We start from the raw sequence: 25,234 nt of genomic DNA, 5'->3' as shown, positions 1-25,234 counted from the left end.
TCACAAATCAAGCCTTGGTAAATTTAAGAAAATTGAAATCGTATCAAGTATCTTTTCCGACCACAACGCTATGAGACTAGATATAAATTACAGGAAAAGATCTGTAAAAAATACAAACACATGGAGGCTACACAATACACTACTTAATAACGAAGTGATCATTGAAGAAGTCAAAGGGGAAATCAAAAAATACCTAGAAACAAATGACAACGGAGATACGACGACCCAAACCTATGGGACGCAGCAAAAGCAGTGCTAAGAGGGAAGTTTATAGCAATACAAGCCTACCTCAAGAAACAGGAAACATCTCAAATAAACAACCTAACCTTGCACCTAAAGCAATTAGAGAAAGAAGAACAAAAAAACCCCAAAGCCAGCAGAAGGAAAGAAATTATAAAGATCAGGTCAGAAATAAATGAAAAAGAAATGAAGGAAACAATAGCAAAAATCAATGAAACTAAAAGCTGGTTCTTTAAGAAGATAAACAAAATTGATAAACCATTAGCCAGACTCATCAAGAGAAAACGGGAGAGGACTCAAATCAATAGAATTAGAAATGAAAAAGGAGAAGTAACCACTGACACTGCAGAAATACAAACGATCATGAGAGATTACTACAAGCAACTCTATGCCAATAAAATGGACAACCTGGAGGAAATGGACAGATTCTTAGAAATGAACAAACTGCCGTGACTGAACCAGGAAGAAACAGAAAATATGAACAGACCAAGCACAAGCCCTGAAATTGAAACTGTGATTAAAAACCTTCCAACAAACAAAAGCCCAGGACCAGATGGCTTCACAGATGAATTCTATCAAACATTTAGAGAAGACCTAACACCTATCCTTCTCAAACTCTTCCAAAATATTGCAGAGGGAGGAACACGCCCAAACTCATTCTACGAGGCCACCATCACCCTGATACCAAAACCAGACAAAGATGTCACAAAGAAAGAAAACTACAGGCCAATATCACTGATGAACATAGATGCAAAAATCCTCAACAAAATACTAGCAAACAGAATCCAACAGCACATTAAAAGGATCATACACCATGATCAAGTGGGGTTCATCCCAGGAATGCAAGGATTCTTCAATATACGCAAATCAATCAATGTGATACACCATATTAACAAATTGAAGGAGAAAAACCATATGATCATCTCAATAGATGCAGAGAAAGCTTTCGACAAAATTCAACACCCGTTTATGATAAAAGCCCTACAGAAAGTAGGCATAGAGGGAACTTTCCTCAACATAATAAAGGCCATATATGACAAACCCACAGCCAACATTGTCCTCAATGGTGAAAAACTGAAACCATTTCCACTAAGATCAGGAACAAGACAAGGTTGCCCACTCTCACCACTATTATTCAACATAGTTTTGGAAGTGTTAGCCACAGCAATCAGAGAAGACAAAGAAATAAAAGGAATCCAAATCGGAAAAGAAGAAGTAAAGCTGTCACTATTTGCAGATGACATGATACTATACATAGAGAATCCTAAAGATGCTACCAGAAAACTCCTAGAGCTAATCAATGAATTTGGTAAAGTAGCAGGATACAAAATTAATGCACAGAAATCTCTGCATTCCTATACACTAATGACGAAAAATCTGAAAGTGAAATTAAGAAAACACTCCCGTTTACCATTGCAACAAAAGGAATAAAATATCTAGGAATAAACCTACCTAAGGAGACAAAAGACCTGTATGCAGAAAATTATAAGACACTGATGAAAGAAATTAAAGATGATACAAATAGATGGAGAGATATACCATGTTCCTGGATTAGAAGAATCAACATTGTGAAAATGACTCTACTACCCAAAGCAATCTACAGATTCAATGCAATCCCTATCAAACTACCACTGGCATTTTTCACAGAACTAGAACAAAAAATTTCACAATTTGTATGGAAACACAAAAGACCCCGAATAGCCAAAGCAATCTTGAGAACGAAAAATGGAGCTGGAGGAATCAGGCTCCCTGACTTCAGACTATACTGCAAAGCTACAGTAATCAAGACAGTTTGGTACTGGCACAAAAACAGAAATATAGATCAATGGAACAGGATAGAAAGCCCAGAGATAAACCCAAACACATATGGTCACCTTATCTTTGATAAAGGAGGCAGGCATATATAGTGGAGAAAAGGCAGCCTCTTCAATAAGTGGTGCTGGGAAAATTGGACAGATACATGTAAAAGTATGAAATTAGAACACTCCCTGTCACCATGCACAAAAATAAACTCAAAATGGATTAAAGACCTAAGTGTAAGGGCAGACACTATCAAACTCTTAGAGGAAAACATAGGCAGAACACTCTATGACATACATCACAGCAAGATTCTTTTTGACCCAGCTCCCAGAGAAATGGAAATAAGAACACAAATAAACAAATGGGACCTAATGAAACTTAAAAGCTTCTGCACAGCAAAGGAAACCATAAACAAGACCAAAAGACAACCCTAAGAATGGGAGAAAATATTTGCAAATGAAGCAACTGACAAAGGATTAATCTCCAAGATTTACAAGCAGCTCATGCAGCTCAATAACAAAAAAACGAACAACCCAATCCAAAAATGGGCAGAAGACCTAAATAGACATTTCTCCAAAGAAGATATACAGATTGCCAACAGACACATGAAAGAATGCTCAACATAATTAATCATTAGAGAAATGCAAATCAAAACTACAATGAGATATCATCTCACACCGATCAGAATGGCCATCATCAAAAAATCTAGAAACAATAAATCCTGGAGAGGGTGTGGAGGAAAGGGAACACTCTTGCACTGTTGGTGGGAATGTAAATTGATACAGCCACTATGGAGAATAGTATGTAGGTTCCTTAAAAAACTAAAAATAGAATTACCATACGAGCCAGCAATCCCACTACTGGGCATATACCCTGAGAAATCCATATTTCAAAAAGAGTCATGTACCAAAATATTCATTGCAGCTCTATTTACAATAGCCAGGACATGGAAGCAACCTAAATGTCCATCGACAGATGAATGGATAAAGAAGATGTGGTACATATATACAATGGAATATTACTCAGTCATAAAAAGAAATGAAATGGAGGTATTTGTAATGAGGTGGATGGAGTTAGAGTCTGTCATACAGAGTGAAGAAAGTCAGAAAGAGAAAAACAAATACAGTATGCTAACACATATATACGGAATCTAAGGAAAAAAAAAAGGCCATGAAGAAGCTAGTGGCAAGACGGGAATAAAGACACAGACCTACTAGATAATGGACTTGAGGATATGGGGAGGGGGTGGGGTGAGATGTGACAGGGTAAGAGAGTGTCATGGACATATATACACTACCAAATGTAAAATAGATAGCTAGTGGGAAGCAGCCACATAGCACAGGGAGATCAGCTCGGTGCTTTGTGACCACCTAGAGGGGTGGGATGGGGAGGGTGGGAGGGAGGGAGATGCAAGAGGGAAGAGATATGGGAACATATTCTATATGTATAACTGATTCACTTTGTTATAAAGCAGAAGCTAACACACCATTGTAAGGCAATTATACTTCAATAAAGAAGTTTAAAAAAAAAAAGAATATACAATGGAGAAAAGACAGGCTCTTTCACAAGTGGTGTTGGGAAGGCTGGACAGCTGCATGCAAATCAGTGAACTTATAATGCTCTCTCACGCCGTACATAAAAATATACTCAAAATGGCTTAAAGACTTAAATATAGGTCAGGACAACATAAAACTCCTAGAAGAGAACATAGGAAAAACTTTCTCTGACATAAATCGTAGCAATTTTCTCTTTGGTCAGTTTCCCAAGGCAATAGAAGTTAAAGCAAAAATAAGCTAAAGGAACCTAATCAAACATAAGCTTTTGCACAGCAAAGGAAACCATGAACAAAATGAAAAGACAAACTACACAATGGGAAACAATTATCTGCAAACTATGCGACTGACAAGGGACTAATCTCCAAAATATACAAACTCCTTCATACAACTAGATAATAAAAAATAGACAAACTAATCAAAAAATGGGAAGAAAACTTAAATAGACATTTCTCCAAAGAAGAAATACAGATGGTCAATAGGCACATTAAAAGATGCTCAACATCACTAATTATCAGAAAATTACAAATCAAACTACAATGAGGTATCACTTCACACCCGTCAGAATGGCCATCATAAAAAAAGTTTATAAATATTAAATGCTGGAGAGGGTGTGAAGAAAAAGGAACCCTCCTACACTGTGGGTGGTAATGTAAATTTGTGCAGCCACTATGGAAATCAGTATGGATGTTCCTTACAAAACTAAAAATAGAGTTACCATATGATACAGAAATCCCAGTCCTGGGCACATATATGGAGAAAACTAATTTTAAAAGATACGTGAACACAATGTTCATAGCAGGACTATTTACAATAGCCAAGGCATGGAAACAACCTAAATGTCCATCGACAGATGAATGGATTAAGATGTTGTGGTAAGTATGTGTGTGTATACACACACACACACACACACACATATACACACACAATGGAATACTACTCATCCATAAAAAATAATAAAATAATGTCATTTGCAGCAACATGGATGGACCTAGAGATATCATACTAAGTCAGACAGAAAAAGACAAATATGTGATATCACTTATATGTGGAAACTAAAATAAGATGCAAATGAACTTATTTACAAAACAGAAAGGTCATCACAGGCATAGAAAACAAACTTATGGTTACCAAATGGGCAAGAGAGGAAGGATAAATTAGTAGTTTGAAATCAGCAGATACAAAATACTACATATAAAACAGATAAACCAAAATGTCCTACTGTATGGTGAAAACTCTTTCCAATACATTGTCAAAAAAATAATAAAAATGTAATTCTTAGCAAATTTATAAAACAAGTGGAAAGAGAAATGAAAAAATGGAATAAAATATTTGCAAATTTCATATCAGATAAGGCATTTGTTTCTAGAATATGAAAAGAACACTTACAAATCAGTAAAAGACAAATAATACATTTTTTAATAAGCAAAGGATTTGTATAAACAATTGTTTCCCAAAATTGCCAATAAGCACATAGAAAACTTAATCATTAAGGAAATGAAAATCAAAACCAGATAGAGCCACCTGTTAACACACATTAGAATGACTATAATAATAAAAAAAAGACATATGACAACAAGTATTGGCAAGTATTTGGAGAAATTGGAATACTCGTACATTGTTAATGGGCATATAAAATGGTGTACTGGTTGTGGTAAACAATTTGTTAAAGACTTACCATATGACTCAGTATTTCCACTTCTAGGTATAAACCCAAGAGAAATGAAAACATTGTCACAAAAATGTGTACACATATGTTCATAGCAGGATTATTCATAATGGATAAAAAGTAGATACAAAATGTGCATCAACTAATGAATTGATAAATTAAATGTGGTATACCCTTGCAACTGACTATTATTTGGAAATAAAAATAAAGTCCTGACATTTGGGTGAAACTTAAAATATATGCAAAATAAAATAAGCTAATCACTTGCTGTATGATTCCATTTGTATGAAACATGCTGAAATGGCACAGAAAGTAGATTGGGGACTGTCTAGGGCTGGGATTTGCAGTGAAGGGGAGAGCAACAGGCAATAGATATGGAATCTTATTTTATAGATGATATAACTATTATAACATTGATTGTGGTGATGTTTGCACAAATTTGTGAATATACTATAAACCAATGAATTATACATTTTATATGAATGTATTTCAAGATATGTGAATCATACCTTAAAAGTTATCTTTTTTTAAAAAACAGTAGGCACATTTCTTCATAAAAAGATATGCTAAGAGAGTACAAAAGCAAGATAATAGGTGGAAAAAATATTTGAAATCTGTATATATCTGACAAAGGACTTATATCCAGAATATAAAATGAATACTCATATAATTTAATAAGAAAAGGACTGACAACCCAATAGCAAACCGTTCAAAAATCTTGAATGGACATTTCATAAAAGATCATAATTAAATGGCCAATAATGATAGTATGTGGTGCTCAACTTTAGAAGCCATCCAATAAATACAAATAAAATACCAACATATTCTTCCTGGAATGACAAAATTAAGACTTAAAATACTATGTATTCCTGAAAATGTGGAGAAGCTGAACTCTAATAGGCTGCTTGTTTAAGTAAATATTGGTATAATCATTTTAGAGATCTTGACAGTGCCAATAAAGCTAAATATTGTAATTACAATGATCCAGAGGTTCCCAATGAATATACCCAAAAGAAATGCATGCATGCCTTCACCAAAAGACATGTACAAGAATGTTCATAGTGATTTTCTTAGTATTTGCCTCACACTTGAACACCCTAAATGCCCAAGAAGAGTAAAATGTACATCTATTGGATGGGAAAATACATTTGCAAATTATATGACTTACAAACAGTTAATATCTAAAACCTATATAAAGCTCATGATACTTAATATTAAAAAAAAGCAAACAACTGAATTGAAAAATGGGCAGAAGACCTGAATAAACATTTTCTCTAAAGAAAACATACAGATGGCTAACAGGGACATGAAAAGATGCTCAACATGGCTAATGATCAGAGAAGTGCAAATCAAAACAAAAGGAAATATCACCTCATATCTGTCAGGATGGCTATCATCAAAAAGACAACAAATAACGAGTGTTGGTGAGGATGTGGAGAAAAGGGAACAGTACTCTGTTGCTTTGAGTGTAATTTGGTGCAGTCACTGTGGAAAACAGTATGAAGGTTCCTCAAATAACTAAAAATTGAACTACTATGTGATCTAGCAATTCAACTCCTGGTTATATACTTGGAAAATATGAAGACACTAATCTAAAAAAATACAAGCATCCCAATGTTCATAGCTGCACTATTTAAAATAATCAAGGTCTGAAGTATGGAAGGAACTCAAAGGCCCATCAACAGACATATGGAAAAATAAGATTTTATATATACATATATATATATACACACACACATATATAATCTTATATATATTATATATAAGATATAATATATTTAAAATATATAATATATACAGTAAATATTATAGATTATTCCACATATATATGCAATAATAGCCATTTGCACAACATGGATGGACCTAGAGATTATTATGCTCAGTGAAAAAAGTTAGAGAAAGACAAATACTGTATGATATCACTTATATGTGGAAGCTAAACTATAATATAAATGAATTTATATACAAAACACAAAGAGACTCATGGATATAAAAAAGTGACTCATGGTTACCAAAGGGGAGAGGGAAGGAGAAGGGGCAAATTAGGGATGTGGGATTAAAAGGTACAATCTACTATGTATAAAGTAGAAAAGCAAAAAGATATATTGTATAGCACAGGGTATTATAGCCATTATCTTGTAATAACTTTTAATGGAGTACAGTCTATGAAAATACTTAATCTCTATGCTGTACACTTGAAAATAACATAATATTGTATAATTTTGTATAATATAATAAATCAACTATACTTCAAAAAAGAGTAATATATATATATATATATATATATATATATATATATATATATATATATATATATATAAATAGTGGTTTCTCCATTCAATGAAATGCTCTACAGTGATAATTATAAAGAAACTATTGAGAGGAAGAGAAGATGGCGGAAGAGTAAGACACGGATATCACCTTCCTCCCCACAGATACATCAGAAATACATCTACACGTGGAACTGCTCCTATAGAACACCTACTGAACGCTGGCAGAAGACCTCAGACCTCCCAAAAGGCAAGAAACTCCCCACGCACCTGGGTAGAGCAAAAGAATAAAGAAAAAACAGAGACAAAAGAATAGGGATGGGACCTGCACCAGTGGGAGGGAGCTGTGAAGGAGGAAAGGTTTCCACACACTAGGAAGGCAACTTCTCAGGTGGAGACTGTGGGTGGTGGAGAGGGGAGCTTCAAAGCCACGGAGGAGAGCGCAGCAACAGGGGTGCAGAGGGTGAAGCAGAGAGATTCCCGCACAGAGGATCAGTGCCAACCAGCACTCACCAGCCCGAGAGGCTTGTCTGCTCACCCGCTGGGGTGGGCAGGGGCTGGGAGCTGAGGCTCGCGCTTTGGTCAGATCGTAGGGAGAGGACTGGGGTTGGCGGCATGAACACAGTCTGAAGGGGGCTAGTGAGCCACAGATAGCCAGGAGGGAGTCCAGGAAAAAGTCTGGACCTGCAGAAGAGGCAAGAGACATTCTCTTCCCTCTTTGTTTCCTGGTGTGGGAGGAGAGGGGATTCAGAGCGCCACTTAAAGGAGCTCCAGAGACGGAAACGAGCCGCGGCTATCAGCGCGGACCCCAGAGACGGGCATGAGATGCTAAGGTTGCTGCTGCCGCCAAGAAGCCTGTGTGCAAGTGCAGGTCACTCTCCACACCTCCCCTCCCAGAAGCCTGTGCACCCCACCAGTGCCAGGGTCCCGTGATCCAGGGACAACTTCCAGAGGAGAATGCATGGCGTGCCTCAGGCTGTTGCAACGTCATGCAGGCCTCTGCCGCAGTAGGCTCATCCCGCATTCCGTAACCCTCTCTCCCCCCGGCCTGAGTGAGCCCGAGCCCCCGAAGCAGCTGCTCCATTAACCCCGTCCTGTCTGAGCAAAGAACAGACACCCTCAGGCGACCTACACGCAGAGGCGGGGCCAAATCCAAAGCTGAACCCGGGCGCTGTGTGAACAAAGAAGAGAAAGGGAAATCTCTCCCAGCAGCCTCAGAAGCAGCGGATTAAAGCTCCACAATCAACTTGATGTACCCTGCATCTGTGGAATACCTGAATAGACAATGAATCATCCCAAATTGAGGAGGTGGACTTTCGGAGCAAGATATATTATTTTTTCACCTTTTCCTCTTTTTGTGAGTGTGTATGTATATGCTTCTGTGTGAGATTTTGTCTGTATAGCCTTGCTTTCACCATTTGTCTTAGGATTCTGTCTGTCTGTTCTTTTTTTCTTTTTTTTTTTTACTTTTTAAAATTTTTTTCATAATTATCATTTTTTATTTTTAATTTTAATAACTTTATTTTATTTTATGTTACCTTATTTTATTTTATTTTATTTTATCCTCTTTCTTTCTATTTTTTCTCCCTTTTTTTCTGAGCCGTGTGGATGAAAGGCTCTTGGTGCTCCAGCCAGGAGTCAGTGCTGTGCCTCTGAGATGGGAGAGCCAACTTCAGGACACTGGTCCACAAGAGACCTCCCAGCTCCACATAATATCAAACGGAGAAAATCTCCCAGAGATCTCCATCTCAACATCAAGACCCAGTTCACTCAATGACCAGCAACCTACAGTGCTGGACACCCTATGCCAGACAACTAGCAAGACAGGAACACAGCCCCATCCATTAGCAGAGAGGCTGCCTAAAATCATGATAAGGCCACAGACACCCCTAAACACACCACCAGACGAGGACGTGCCCACCAGAAAGACAAGATCCAGCCTCATCCACCAGAACACAGGCACTAGTCACCTCCACCAGGAAGCCTACACAACCCACTGAACCAACCTTAGCCAATGGGGACAGACACCAAAAACAACAGGAACTACAAAACAGCAGCCTGCGAAAAGGAGACTCCAAACACAGTAAGATAAGCAAAATGAGAAGACAGAAAAACACACAGCAGATGAAGGAGCAAGGTAAAAACCCACCAGACCTAACAAATGAAGAGGAAATAGGCAGTCTACATGAAAAAGAATTCAGAATAATGATAGTAGAAATGATCCACAATTTTGGAAATAGAATAGAGAAAATGCAAGAAACATTTAACATGGACCTAGAAGAACGAAAGAGGAAACAAATAATGATGAACAACACAATAAATGAAATATAAAATACTCTAGAAGGGATCAATAGCAGAATAACTGAGGCAGAAAAAGGATAAGTGACCTGGAAGATAAAATAGTGGAAATAACTACTGCAGAGCAGAATAAAGAAAAAAGAATGAAAAGAATTGAGGACAGTCTCAGAGACCTCTGGGACAACATTAATCACAACAACATTCGAATTATAGGGGTCCCAGAAGAAGAAGAGAAAAAGAAAGGGACTGAGAAAATATTTGAAGAGATTATAGTTGAAAACTTCCCTAATATGGGAAAGGAAATAGTTAATCAAGTCCAGGAAGCACAGAGAGTCCCATACACGATAAATCCAAGGAGAAACAAGCCAAGACACATATTAATCAAACTATCAAACATTAAATACAAAGAAACCATATTAAAAGCAGCAAGGGAAAAACAACAAATAACACACAAGGGAATCCCCATAAGGTTAACAGCTGATCTTTCAGCAGAAACTCTGCAAGCCAGAAGGGAGTGGCAGGACACATTTAAAGTGATGAAGGAGAAAAACCTACAACCAAGATTACTCTACCCAGCAAGGATCTCATTCAGATTTGATGGAGAAATTAAAACCTTTACAGACAAGCAAAAGCTGAGAGAGTTCAGCACCACCAAACCAGCTTTACAACAAATAGTAAAGGAATTTCTCTAGGCAAGAAACAGAAGGGAAGGAAAAGACCTACAATAACAAAACCAAGACAATTCAGAAAATGGGAATAGCAACATACATATCGATATTTACCTTAAATGTAAATGGATTAAACACTCCCACCAAAAGACACAGACTGACTGAATGGATACAAAAACAAGAACTGTAGATATGCTGTCTACAAGAGACCCACTTCAGACCTAGGGACACATACAGACTGAAAGTGAGGGGATGGAAAAAGATATTCCATGCAAATGGAAATCAAAAGAAAGCTGGAGTAGCAATTCTCATATCAGACAAAATAGACTTTAAAATAAAGACTATTACAAGAGACAAAGAAGGACACTATATAATGATCAAGGGATCGATCCAAGAGGAAGGTATAACAATTGTAAATATTTATGCACCCAACATAGGAGCACCTCAATACATAAGGCAAATACTAACAGCCATAAAAGGGGAAATCGACAGTAACACAATCATAGTACGGGACTTTAACACCCCACTTTCACCAATGGATAGATCATCCAAAATGAAAATAAATAAGGAAACACAAGCTTTAAATGATACATTAAACAGGATGGACTTAATTGATATTTATAGGACATTCCACCCAAAAACAACAGAATACACATTTTTCTCAAGTGCTCATGGAACATTCCCCAGGGTAGATCATATCTTGGGTCACAAATCAAGCCTTTGTAAATTTAAGAAAATTGAAATCGTATCAAGTATCTTTTCTGTCCACAACGCTATGAGACCATATATCAATTACAGGAAAAGATCTGTAAAATATACAAACACATGGAGGCTAAACAATACACTACTTAATAACCAAGAGATCACTGAAGAAATCAAAGAGGAAATCAAAAAATACCTAGAAACAAATGACAATGAAAACACGATGACCCAAAACCTATGGGATGTAGCAAAATCAGTTCTAAGAGGGAAGTTTATAGCAATACAAACCTACATCAAGAAACAGGAAACATCTTAAATAAACAACCTAACCTTGCACCTAAAGCAATTAGAGAAAGAAGAACAAAAAACCCCCAGAGTTAGCAGAAGGAAAGAAACCATAAAGATCTGATCAGAAATAATTGAAAAAGAAATGAAGGAAATGATAGCAAAGATTAATAAAACTAAAAGCTGGTTCTTTGAGAGGATAAACAAAATTGATAAACCATTAGCCAGACTCATCAAGAGAAAAAGGGAGAAGACTCAAATCAATAGAATTCGAAATGGAACAAGAAAAGTAACAACTGACACTGCAGAAATACAAATGATCATGAGAGATTACTACAAGCAAGTCTTCGCTAATAAATTGGACAACCTGGAAGAAATGGATAAATTCGTAGAAATGTACAACCAGCCAAGACTGAACCAGGAAGAAATAGAAAATATGAACAGACCAATCACAAGCACTGAAATTGAAACTGTGATTTTAAATCTTCTAACAAAGAAAAGCCCAGGACCAGATGGCTTCACAGGCGGATTCTGTCAAACATTTAGAGAAGAGCTAATACCTATCCTTCTCAAAATCTTCTGAAATATAGCAGAGGGAAGAACACTCCCAAACTCGTTTTACGAGGCCACCATCACCATGATACCAAAAGCAGACAAAGATGTCACAAAGAAAGAAAACTACAGGCCAATATCACTGATGAACATAGATGCAAAAATCTTCAACAATAAACTAGCAAACAGAATCCAACAGCACATTAAAAGGATCATACAACATGATCAAGTGGGGTTTAGTCCAGGAATGCAAGGATTCTTCAATATACGCAAATCAATCAATGTGATACACCATATTAACAAATTGAAGGAGAAAAACCATATGATCATCTCAATAGATGCAGAGAAAGCTTTTGACAAAAGTCAACACCCATTTAAGATAAAAATCCTGCAGAAAGTAGGTATAGAGGTTACTTTCCTCAACATAATAAAGGCCATATATGACAAACCCACAGCCAACATTGTCCTCAATTTTGAAAAACTGAAACCATTTCCACTAAGATCAGGAACAAGACAAGGTTGCCCACACTCAGCACTATTATTCACCATAGTTTTGGATGTTTTAGCCACAGCAATCAGAGAAGAAAAAGAAATAAAAGGAATCCAAATCAGAAAAGAAGAAGTAAAGCTGTCACTCTTCGCAGATGACATGATATTATACATAGAGAATCCTAAAGATGCTACCAGAAAACTACTAGAGATAATAAATGAATTTGGTAGAGTAGCAGGATACAAAATTAATGCACAGTTATCTCTTGCATTCTTATACACCAATGATTAAAAATCCGACAGTGAAATTAAGAAAACACTCCCATTTACCACTGCAACAAAAAGAATAAATTATCTAGGAATAAACCTATCTAAGGAGACAAAAGACCTGTATGCAGAAAATTATAAGACAGTGATGAAAGAAATTAAAGATGATACAAATATATGGAGAGATACACCATGTTCTTGGGTAGGAAGAATCAACATTGTGAAAATGACTGTACTACACAAAGCAATCTACCGATTCAATGCAATCTCTATCAAACTACCTCTGGCATTTTTCACAGAACTAGAACAAAAAATTTCACAATTTGTATGGAAACACAAAAGACCCCGTGTAGCCAAAGCAATCTTGAGAACGAAAAATGGAGCTGGAGGAATCAGGCTCCCTGACTTCAGACTATACTGCAAAGCTACAGTAATCAAGACAGCATGGTACTGGCACTAAAACAGAAATATAGATCAATGGAACAGGATACAAAGCCCAGAGATAAACCCACGCACATATGGTCACCTTATCTTTGATAAAGGAGGCAGGCATATACAGTGGAGAAAAGACAGCCTCTTCAATAAGTGGTGCCTGGAAAACTGGGCAGGTACATGTAAAAGTATGAAATTACAACACTCCCTGTCACCATACACAAAAATAAACTCAAAATGGATTAAAGACCTAAATGTAAGGCCAGACACTATCAAACTCTTAGAGGAAAACATATGCAGAACACTCTATGACATGAATCACAACAAGATTCTTTTTGACCCACCTGCTAGCGAAATCGAAATAAAAAAAATAAACAAATGGGACCTAATGAAACTTAAAAGCTTTTGCACAGCAAAGGAAACCATAAACAAGACCAAAAGACAACCCTCAGAATGGGAGAAAATATTTGCAAATGAAGCAACTGATAAAGGATTAATCTCCAAGATTTACAAGCAGCTCATGCAGCTCAATAACAAAAAGCAAACAGCCCAATCCAAAAATGGGCAGAAGACCTAAATAGACATTTCTCCAAAGAAGATATACAGATTGCCAACACACACATGAAAGAATGCTCAACATCATTAATCATTAGAGAAATGCAAATCAAAACTACAATGAGATATCATCTCACACCAGTCAGAATGGCCATCATCAAAATATCTAGAAACAATAAATGCTGGAGAGGGTGTGGAGAAATGGGAACACTCTTGCACTGTTGGTGGGAATGTTAATTGATACAACCATTATGGAGAACAGTATGGTGGTTCCTTAAAAAACTAAAAATAGAGCTACTATAGGACCCATCAATCCCACTACTGGGCATATACCCTGAGAAATCCATAATTCAAAAAGAGTCATGTACAAAAATGTTCATTGCAGCTCTATTTACAATAGCCAGGACATGGAAACAACCTAAGTGTCCATCAACAGATGAATGGATAAAGAAGATGTGGCACATATATACAATGGAATATTACTCAGCCATTAAAATAAACAAAATTGTTATTTTTAGTGCGGTGGATAGACCTAGAGTATGTCATACAGAGTGAAGTAAGTCAGAAAGAGGAAAACAAATATCGTATGCTAACACATATATATGGAATGTAAGAAAAAAAAAGGTCATGAAGAACCTAGGAGTAAGATGGGAATAAAGACACAGACCTACTCCAGAACGGACTTGAGTATATGGAGATGGGGAAGGGTAAGCTGGGACAAAGTGAGAGAGTGGCATGGACGTATATACACTACCAAACGTAAAATAGATAGCTAGTGGGAAGTAGCTGCATAGCACAGGGAGACCAGCTAGGTGGTTTGTGAGCACCTAGAGGGGTGGGATAGGGAGGGTGGAAGGGAGGGAGACGCAAGAGGGAACAGATATGGGAACATATGTATATGTATAACTGATTTACTTTGTTATAAAGCAGAAACTAACACACCATTGTAAAGCAATTATACTCCAATAAAGATGTTAAAAAAAAAAAGAAGTATTGGGGAGGTGGTGGAATGAATTGGGAGATTGTGCTTGACATATAGGCACTAATATGTATAAAATAGATAACTAATAAGAACCTGCTTTATAAAAAATGAATAAAGTAAAATTGTTTTAAAAAAAAACTATTGCTGTATGCAACAATGAGAAACTCACAAACAATATTGAAAGATGCCACATACGAATACACACTATATGATATATAAATATAAAAAAAACTACAGAAAGTTATTTATGATGGTAGAATGCAGGAGAGTAATAATTCTAGCAGGAAATGACCTAGAGAATTCAATGAAGGGTTTCTGATATGTTAATAATCTTCTATTTTTTAATGTGGTTGGTGATTACATGGGTATGATTTCTAAATGATTTGTTTACATTTTTTCCATTTTATCACATTTTAAATTGTATAAAAAGATAAGTTAAAAAATAAAAGGGAACTTTACTTAGAAAAACTCAGAAAAATCCTTCATATTCTGGAATTACTGGTTGTTCAGCATAATTTCTACCATCCTTCCTGATAGACTTTGGAATAAAAATAATGTCAAGAGAGAAGAGAATTTTTAATATATATTAACTATTAAATTCAGAAAGTTTTATATATGTATATTCTTTATAACAAGAAAACAGGGTACGATAAAAAGAGACAGAGAACTACTCAAGCTCTTAATAGTAAAAAAAAAATACATTATTTCAAAATTATAAGTAAATTAATTGGAGAATATTGATAATGCCAATATTTCCAGAAGGAATAACAATATGTCAGGTTTAGAAAGAGAGAAAAGATAATAAAACTAGAAGATCAATCCAGGTGTTCCAATATCTCAGTAAGGATACCTAAAAATCACTAATTAAACAAATAATGACATTATCTAAGAAATAATACAAGTGAATTTTCTCTCTCTAAAAGTCATGGATTTCTAGAGTTAAATGCCTCAAAAAATTGAAAATCAGAAAAATCATTGAAAAAATAAAAGAAAAATCTCCAAGTAAGATCAATTTTTAAGAATGACATAGGATTTCCATTAGCAACACTGGATACTAGAACAAAATGAATAAACACCTTCAAAATTCTGAGAGAAAATAACTTAAAATCTAGAAATTTTGGTCTAACCAAATTATCAATCAAGCATGAGGGAATAAAATAATTATTTTCGGATATTTATGGACAGAAATATTTATCTCTCATATTCAAACATTTTCTAGCAGATACTTGAAAATGTACTCCAGGAAAAATGAGCTGATAAACCATGGAATATAGGAAACACTGATTCACCCAGGAGAATATTGATGGAAGTTGAGGCCTAAAGATCAATGAGTCAAAATTGGAGGAGGAAGTCACATTTGTCAAAGAATGAAACTAGTTGAGAATTTGGAGTAACTGAAAATTGCAATAAAATTATAGAATTAAAGGGAGAAAGCAATTATTAACAAAAAGGAAAACAAAGCTATAAAATGAAATAAATGCAATTAGAGTATACCCTGATGCCTATGCAATTAATACATTTTACATACTTTATTTAAACACTATTGATTTCAAACTTTTTGAATTATCCTAAAGCAAGGAATAAAAGATCCAATTTTGATTACAGAAGAGAATTTAAATATTTTAAATATTAACCAACATAAATTTTTAAAATATATGTAAAAGGGAAATTCAAAGGTAGAAATGGAAAACAGGTAGAAAGACATACTAAAGATGTTCCTGATTTTATCTTACAAAATAAAGAGAAAACTTCCCTATAATTCATAAGTTCAGAAATAAAAGTCCAAGCATATTTTATTTCAAAAGATAATATTCAAAAAAGACTGATGAAGCAATATTCAAAGGGAGAAAGTGAGAAATAGTGAAATTTTCATTAGATATAGCAGGGAGTCAAAAGATGTTAACAAATATGGAGAAATCAAGAAATATTTACGTATATTACTTGATAATATGAGGTAACTAAAGAATTGAACAAACATTCTAAGGGCTGTCTTTTCATCTTGTTTATGGTTTCCTTTGCTGTGCAAAAGCTTTTGTTTCATTAGGTCCCATTTGTTCATTTTTGTTTTTATTTCTATTTCTCTTGTAGGTGGGTCAAAAACAGATCATGCTGTTATTTATGTCCAAGGGTGTTATTCCTATATTTTCCTCTAAGAGTTTTACAGTATCTAGTCTTAGATTTAGGTCTTTAATCCATTTTGAGTTTGTTTTTGTGTATGGTGTTAGGGAGTGTTCTAATTTTATTCTTTTACCTGTGGCTGTCCAGTTTTCTCAGCACCACTTATTGAAGAGACTCTCTTTTATCCAGTATATATCCTTGCCTCCTCTGTCATAGAATAGTTGACCATAGGTGCGTGGGTTTATCTCTGGGCTTTCTATCCTGTTTCATTGATCTATATTATTGTTTTTGTACCAGTGCCATACTGTCTTGTTTACTGTAGTTTTGTAGTATAGTCTGAAGTCAGGGAGTCTGATTCTTCCAGCTCCGTTTTTTTCCCTCAGGATTGCTTTGGCTATTCGGGGTCTTCTGTGTCTCCATATAGGTTTTAAGATTTTTTGTTCTAGATCGGTGAAAAAAGCCATTGGTAATTTGATAGGGATTGCATTGAATCTGTAGATTACTTTGTGTAATATAGCCATTTTCACAATATTGATTCTTCCAATCCAAGAACATGGTATATCTCTTCATCTGTTTGTATCACCCTTAATTTCTTTCATCAGTGTCTTATAATTTTCTGCATAAAGGTCTTTTGTCTCCTTAGATTGGCTTATTCCTAGGTATTTCATTATTTCTGTTGCAATGGTGAATGGAATGGTTTCCTTAATTTCTCTTTCTGATCATTCATTGTTAGTGTATATGAATGCAAGAGATTTTTGTGCATTAATTCTGTTTCCTGCAACTTTACTGATTTCATTGATTAGCTCTAGTAGTTTTCTGGCAGCATCTTTAGGATTCTCTATCTATAGTATCATGTCATCTGCAAACAGTGACAGTTTTACTTTTTCTTTTCCAATTTGGATTCCTTTTATTCATTTTTGTTCTCTGATTGCTGTGGCTGGGACTTCCAAACTATGTTGAATAACAGTGGTGAGAGTGGACAATCCTCAGAAGGGGTAAAATATTTGCAAATGAATAACGGGAAAAGGATTAATCTCCAAAATATAAAACGAGCTCATGCAGCTCAATATCAAAAAAACAAACAACCCGATTAAAAAATGGGCAGAAGACCTAAATAGACGTTTCTCCAAAGAAGACATGCAGATGGCCAAGAGGCACATGGAAAGCTGCTCAACAACACTAATTTTTAGAGAAATGCAAACCAAAACTAAAATGAGGTATCACCTCACACCAGTTAGAATGGCCATCATCAAAATATCTAAAAACTATAAATGCCAGAGAGGGCGTGGAGAAAGGGGAACCCTCTTGCACTGTTGGTGGGAATGTAAATTGACACAACCACTATGGAGAATCATATGGAGGTTCCTTAAATTTCTAAAAATAGAATTACCATATGACCAGCAATCCCACTACTGGGCATATACCCAGATAAAACCATATTTCAAAAAGACACATGCATCCCAATGTTCATTGCAGCACTATTTACAATAGTCAGGTCATGGAAGCAACCTAAATGTCCATCAACAGACAAATGTAAAAAGAAGATGTACATATATACAATGGAATATTACTCAGCCATAAAAAGGAATGAAATTGTCTCATTTGTAGAGGTTGGATGGACCTGGAGACTGTCATACAGAGTGAAGTAAGTCAGAAAGAATAAAGCAAATATCGTATATTAACACATATTTGTGAAATCTAGAAAATTGGTACAGATTTACTGACTTGCAAAGCAGAAATAGAGACACAAATGTAAAGAACAAATGTATGGACACCAAGGGGGGAAACGGGGGGTGGGATGAATTGGGCGATTGGGATTAACATATATACAATAATAGGTATAAAATAGATAACTATTGGGAACCTGCTGTATAGCACAAGGAACTCTACTTCACTTCCCTGTACAGTAGAAGGTAACACAACGTTGTAAAACAGCTATACCCCAATAAAAGAAAATGAAAAATAAAGACAGTGAATAAGATTAAATGTAAATTTCCACTAACAAAATACAAACATACAAGAGGGAAAAAAAGCGTAATGCCTATGGTACAATTCATCACCAGAAATTTTATGGCAGAAAAATGTTTTTAATTTATAATGGCAATAATAAGTGGCATTGGGCAAAGCCTGAAAGAGACTTCTTTTTTTCCTACCAGGAGTCTTCTAGGAATAGAATAGAGATGTAATCATTACTCATCCTTAGATGCTGAATGTTTAAAGGCATCTTACGCAACAGCATGCATTTTATTACCCTGCTATATACACCAGGCAGAAAAATTTTACCAAAACTGAAACTCTCATGCCCTGTTTATCATAACTGAGTCCAATTAAGGCCACAAGGTGGATAAAGTGGAGGGTTCTCTCCTTGTCAGAACCTGAAGGCTGACTTTGAGAATTTCAACAATAGAGCCAGTCCTAAGACAGGAGCCATGTTCTAGTGTTTGGCTTAAAAGAAATGTATTTTAAATGAGTCTAACCCTGGGGACACACACACACACACACACACACACACACGCACACAGTTTCATTGGCAGATTTTTCTGTCAAATGGAATGCAGTGGTAGAGAACTCACTGAGCACTGTTCCCAAAGCCCACCATGCACATGTCCAAGGCATTATTCCATGCTTTCTTGTTTCACTCTCCTCTCTACAGATGGGACGTCACCAGGAGTACTTATTCACCACCTTCACTGTAACTCTTCTACCCCCCAACCCCTATATCACCTTCATTCATTCATTTACATTTACTAAAATATTCAAATCAACAAATATTTATAGTATGACAATATATCAAGCATTAAAAATACAATGGTGATTATGACATGATCCCCTATTTTTAAGGCAAGAAGTTCCTAATTTAGTAGAGTGGATAGCTGAGCAAACAATCATGCCACTGCACGACTGCATGATAAGGGCTCTGCTACAGGGTGTTCTAGGTACTGAGATTTATAGGTAACAGGATAGAATAACACATTTAGCATGGAGGCACTGAGAGAATGCTTCCTGGAGGAGATGCCCTTTTTTTTAAATAAATGTATGTATGTATGTATTTTTGGCTGTTTTGGGTCTTCGTTGCTGTGCACGGGCTTTCTTTAGTTGCGGAGAGTGGGGGCTACTCTTCATTGCAGTGCACGGCCTTCTCATTGTGGTGCCTTCTCTTGTTGCAGAGCATGGGCTCTAGGCACGTGGGCTTCAGTAGTTGTGGAACATGGGCTCAGTAGTTGTGGCTTGTGGGCTCTAAAGTGCAGGCTCAGTAGTTGTGGCACGTGGGCTTAGTATGGGATCTTCCCGGACCAGGGCTCAAACCCGTGTCCCCTGCATTGGCAGGCAGATTCTTAACCACTATGCCACCAGGGAAGTCCCGAGATACCCTTTGTTAAGTTGAGTTGTGATGCACGAGTGGGCATTTTCTAGTAGGAAACATGTAGAAAGACAAGGCAGGCAGAAGGAACAAGATGTGAAAAATGGAAAAATGTGAGAAATGGATGCAGCATGTGCACAGAGCGGTGAGTGTGGAGTGGAGCTGAAGAACTAAGCCTAAGGGCTCTTCCCTGGCGGTCCAGTGGTTAAGACTCCACTGTAGGGGCACAGGTTCAATCCATGGTCTGGGAACTAAGATCCTGCATACTGCGTAGTGTGGCCAAGAAAAAAATATCTCTACTGAATAGCACAGGGAACTCTACTCGCAATACTCTAATGGCCTATATGGGAAAATAATCTAAAAATAAGGTGGATATATGTATATGTATAACTGATTCACTTTGCTGTACACCTGAAACTAACACTGCATTGTAAATCAACTAGACTCCAGTAAAACTTTTTAAAAAAGAATTTAAAAAACAAAATTTAAAAGAATTAGAATATTTTTTGAATAGTTATATTGGGATAAATTTTAGTATTGGCAGAGACTATAAAATTGATTTTTTAAACCCTGTTTATGCATTACTTTGATAAATTAAACAAATAAAATATTTAAATATAAAATTAACACAAATATGCTTTGGCCCTGAACTTCCTCTTTGTAGACTCTAACATATAGACTTAATATATCAGTTGTTCCTTAATTTATTTACTTCTTTATTCAAGTGCATTTGTTGAACCCCTACCATATGCCTGTCCCTATCTTAAGAATTAGAGATAAGTGGTGAGAGAAAAACCCACAAGCCTGGGTATCTATCAATACAAAAATTGTTGTATACATTATTATATGCCCAACCTATGAGTTATTATCCAGCTAATAAAGTATATGAACTTGCTGATCTCTTCATTGGTTTTGGAAGCACATCTGTTCCAAACTGTTGACCACTATATAATAACAGGTAACAGTTCCCCCACTGGATACACCAATTATATCCTGCTCAATTTATTTGCAACTTACATTTTCAAGTGTTGATATCTATTAGTTTAAATTTGTTTTTAAATTTCAAAAGGAACATTTTTCACAAATTTGACCTCTTTTCCTATTGTTTGTTTGGAATATAATTGACCTACAACACTATGTTTGTTCCTGTTGCATGACATAGATGTTCTGATATTTCTATACATTACAAAATGATCACCACAATAAGTCTAGTTGTGATCTGTTACCATATTAAGAAATTACATAGTTATTGACTATACTCCTCACACAGTACATATCGTGCAACATTTATTTTGCAACTGGAAGTGTGTGACTATCAATTTTCCTCAACCAATTCTTTCCTCCCCCTAACCCACTTTCCTCTGGCAACAGCTTCTTTGTTCTCAGTATCTATGACTCTGTTTCAGTTTTGTTATGTGTGTTTATTTGTTTTGTTTTTAAGATTCCACATATAAGTGAAATCATACAGTATTTGTCTTTCTCTGTCCGATTTATTTCAATTAGGATAGTACTTTCTACGTCCATTCATGCAGTTGCAAATGACAAAATTTTATTCTTTTTTATAGCAAAAAAAACCCAAAAAACATTGCTAGACCTGTTTTATGGTTTCAGATTTTACTCTATTTTGAGTTTATTTTGGTACATAGTGTTAGAAAGTAGTCCAGTTTGATTTTTTGCATGTAGCTGTTCATTTTACTCAACACCATTTATTGAACAGGCTGTGTTTTCCCATTGTATATTTTTGTCTCTTTTTCATAGACTAATTGACCATATAAGTGTAGGTACTTTTCTGGGCTCTCTATTCTGTTATATTGATCTATATGTCTGGTTTTGTACCAGTACTATACTATTTTATTTACTGTAGCTTGTTAGTATAATTTGAAATCAAGAAGCATGATACCACCAGTTTTGTTCTTTCTTAAGATTGTCTGGCTACTCAGGAACTTTTTTGTTTCCATACAAATTTTGGAAATATTTGTTCTAATTCTGTGACAAATGCCATTGGTGTTTGAAAGGAATTATTGAGATATCGAATCTGTAGACTGGTTGTGGAGTATGATCATTTTAACAATATTATTTAGTTCAATCTACGAGCATAGTATATGTTTCCATCTGTTTATGTGATCTTCAATTTCTTTCATCAGTGTCATAGTTTTCCAAGGACAGGTCTTTACCATGTTACTGAGATTTATTCCTAGGTATTTTATTCTTTTTGATGCAATTATAAGTGGGATTGTTTTCTTAATTTCTCTTTCTGATAATTCATTGTTTGTATATAGAAATGTAACATATTTCTGTATATTAATTTTTTGTCCAGCTACTTTAGTAAATTTATTGATGAATTCCAGTAGTTTTTTTGTGGCATGTTTAGGATTTTTCTATGTATAGTATAATGTCATCTACAAAGAGTGACAGTATTAGTGTCCCTTTGCCAATTATTTATTCCTTATATTTCTTTCCTTGTGTGATTGCTGTGGCTATGACTTCTAATACTTGTTGCATAAAAGTGGTGAGAGTGGGCATCCTTGTTTTGTTCCTGATCTTAGAGGAATCGTTTTCAGCTTTTCACTTGTGAATAAAATGTGAGCTGGAAACTTGCCATATGTGGCCTTTATTATGTTGAGGTATGTTTCCCTCATACCTTGTTTCGTTAGAGTTTTTATCATAAATGGATGTTGAATTTTGTCAAAATCATGTTATCCATTTATTGAGATAATCGTATGATATTTATTCTTCACTTTGTTAACATGGTTTATCACAATTACAGATTTTTGGATATTGAAACATACTTCCAACCCTTGAATAAATCCTACTTGATCATGGTGTATGATCCCTTTAATGTATTGTTGAATTTGGTTTGCTAATATTTCAGTGAGGAATTTTTGCACTTATGTTCATCTGTTATGTTGACACATAATTTTCATTTTTGTGTTAATTTTGTCTGGTTGTGGTATCACTGTGAAACTCATAGATGTGACCCTTCCTCTGCAATTTTTTGGAGTAGTTTGAGAAGAATGGGTGCTAACTCTTTTCCAAATGTTTGGTAGATTTCACCTGTGTAGTCATCTGGTCCTGGAATTTTGTTTGCTGGGAGTGTTTTGTTTTTGTTTTCATTTTTGTTTTATGGTGATTCAGTTTCATTACTGGTAATTGATGTTTTCATATTTTCTATTTCTTCCTGGTTCAATTTTGGGAGAATGTACATTTTTAGGAATTTGTTCATTTCTTCTAGATTGCCCATTCTATTGGCATATAATTGTTTATACTAATATCTTATGATCCTTCATATCTTTTATAGTTTCAGTTGTAACTTCTTTTTCATTTCTAATTTTATTGATTTGGGTCATCTCACTTTTTCTCTTGATGATTCTGGCTAAAATGTATCAATTTTGTTTATCTCTTCAAATAACCAGCTCTGAGCTTCAGAAAGTTGCTTTTTTTGCCTCAATTTTATTTGTTTCTCCTCTAACCACTATGATCATTTTTCTTCTACTAACTTTGGTTTTTGTTTGTCCTTCTTTTTCTAGTTACTTTAGGTGTAGGTTTAGGTTGTTTATTTGAGATTTTTCTTGTTTCCTGATGTAGGCTTCTATCACTGTAAACGTCCTTCTTATTACTGATTTTGCTCTGTCCCATAGACTTTGTATCATCATGTCTGTTTTCATTTGCCTCCAGATATTCTTTGATTTCTTCAATGATCCGTTGTTTGTTTAGTACCATATTGTTTAACCTCTAAAAGTTCATCTTTTTATGCAGTTTTCTTTTTGTTGATTTCTAGTCACATAGTGTTGTGGTCAGAAAACTTGCTTGATATGATTTCAATTTTCTTAAATTTACTGAGACTTCTTTTATGCCCTAGTGCATGATCTATCCTGGAGAATGCTCCATGTGCACTTAAAAAAAATGGATATTTGGCTGTTTTGGATGAAATGTTTTATATATATGTATTTCTCTCTCTCTCTCTCTCTCTATATATATATATATTAAGAAATATATATATTTCTTAATTCCATCAGGTCTAATGTGTCATTTAAAGCCAGTGTTTCCTTACTGATTTTGTTTCTGGATGATCTGTTCATTCATGTCGGTGTGGTGTAAAGTTCCCTACTATTATTGTGCTCCTGTCAATTTCTCTTTATGTCTGTTAACATATGCTTCATATATTTAAGTGATCATATGTTGGGTGCATATATATTTATAGCTGTTATATCTTTTTCTTGGATTGATAGCTTGGGCATTATATGTTTTTCTTGGTTTCTTGTTTCAGTATTTGTTTTAAATTCGGTTTTGTCTGATATAAGTATTGCTACCCTGGCATTATTTTCATTTACATTTACATGAAATATCTTTTTTTCATGTGCTCCGTTTCACTCTATGTGTGTCTTTAGATCTGCAGTGAGTCTCTGGTAGTCTCTCTCTCCTCCTATCTATCTATGTCTCTATCTATCTATGTTTCTATCTATCTATCTATCTAATATTGTGTTTGCTTACATTCAGGCAATCTATGTGTTTTGGTTAGAACATTTAGTCCATTTACATTTAAACTAATTATTGATAAGTATGTACTTATTGCCATTTTGTAAATTGTTTTTTTTTCCTGTTCTCATTAGTGCTGCATTTTTTGTTTTTGTTTTTTTTTAATTTTCATTGGGGTATAGTTGATTTACAATTTTGTGTTAATTTCAGTTGCACAGCAAGCAGAATTTGTTATACACATACAAATATCCACTCTTTTTTAGATTATTTTCCTATATAGGCCATTACAGAGTATTGAGTAGAGTTCACTGTGCCATACAGTAGGTCCTTATTAGTTATCTATTTCATATATAGTAGTGTGTATGAGTCAATCTCAATCTTCCAATGTATCCCTCCACACCCCTTACCCCCAGTAACCATAACTTTATTTTCTACATCTGCAACTCTAATTCTGTTTTGTAGATACGTTCACTTTTGGCCTTTTGTTTAGATTCGACATATTAGCAATATCATATGA

The sequence above is a fragment of the Balaenoptera physalus genome (assembly GCF_965194825.1).
Source record: "Balaenoptera physalus genome assembly, chromosome: X".
Classification (NCBI taxonomy): domain Eukaryota; kingdom Metazoa; phylum Chordata; class Mammalia; order Artiodactyla; family Balaenopteridae; genus Balaenoptera; species Balaenoptera physalus.
This window is presented reverse-complemented; position numbering follows the sequence as displayed.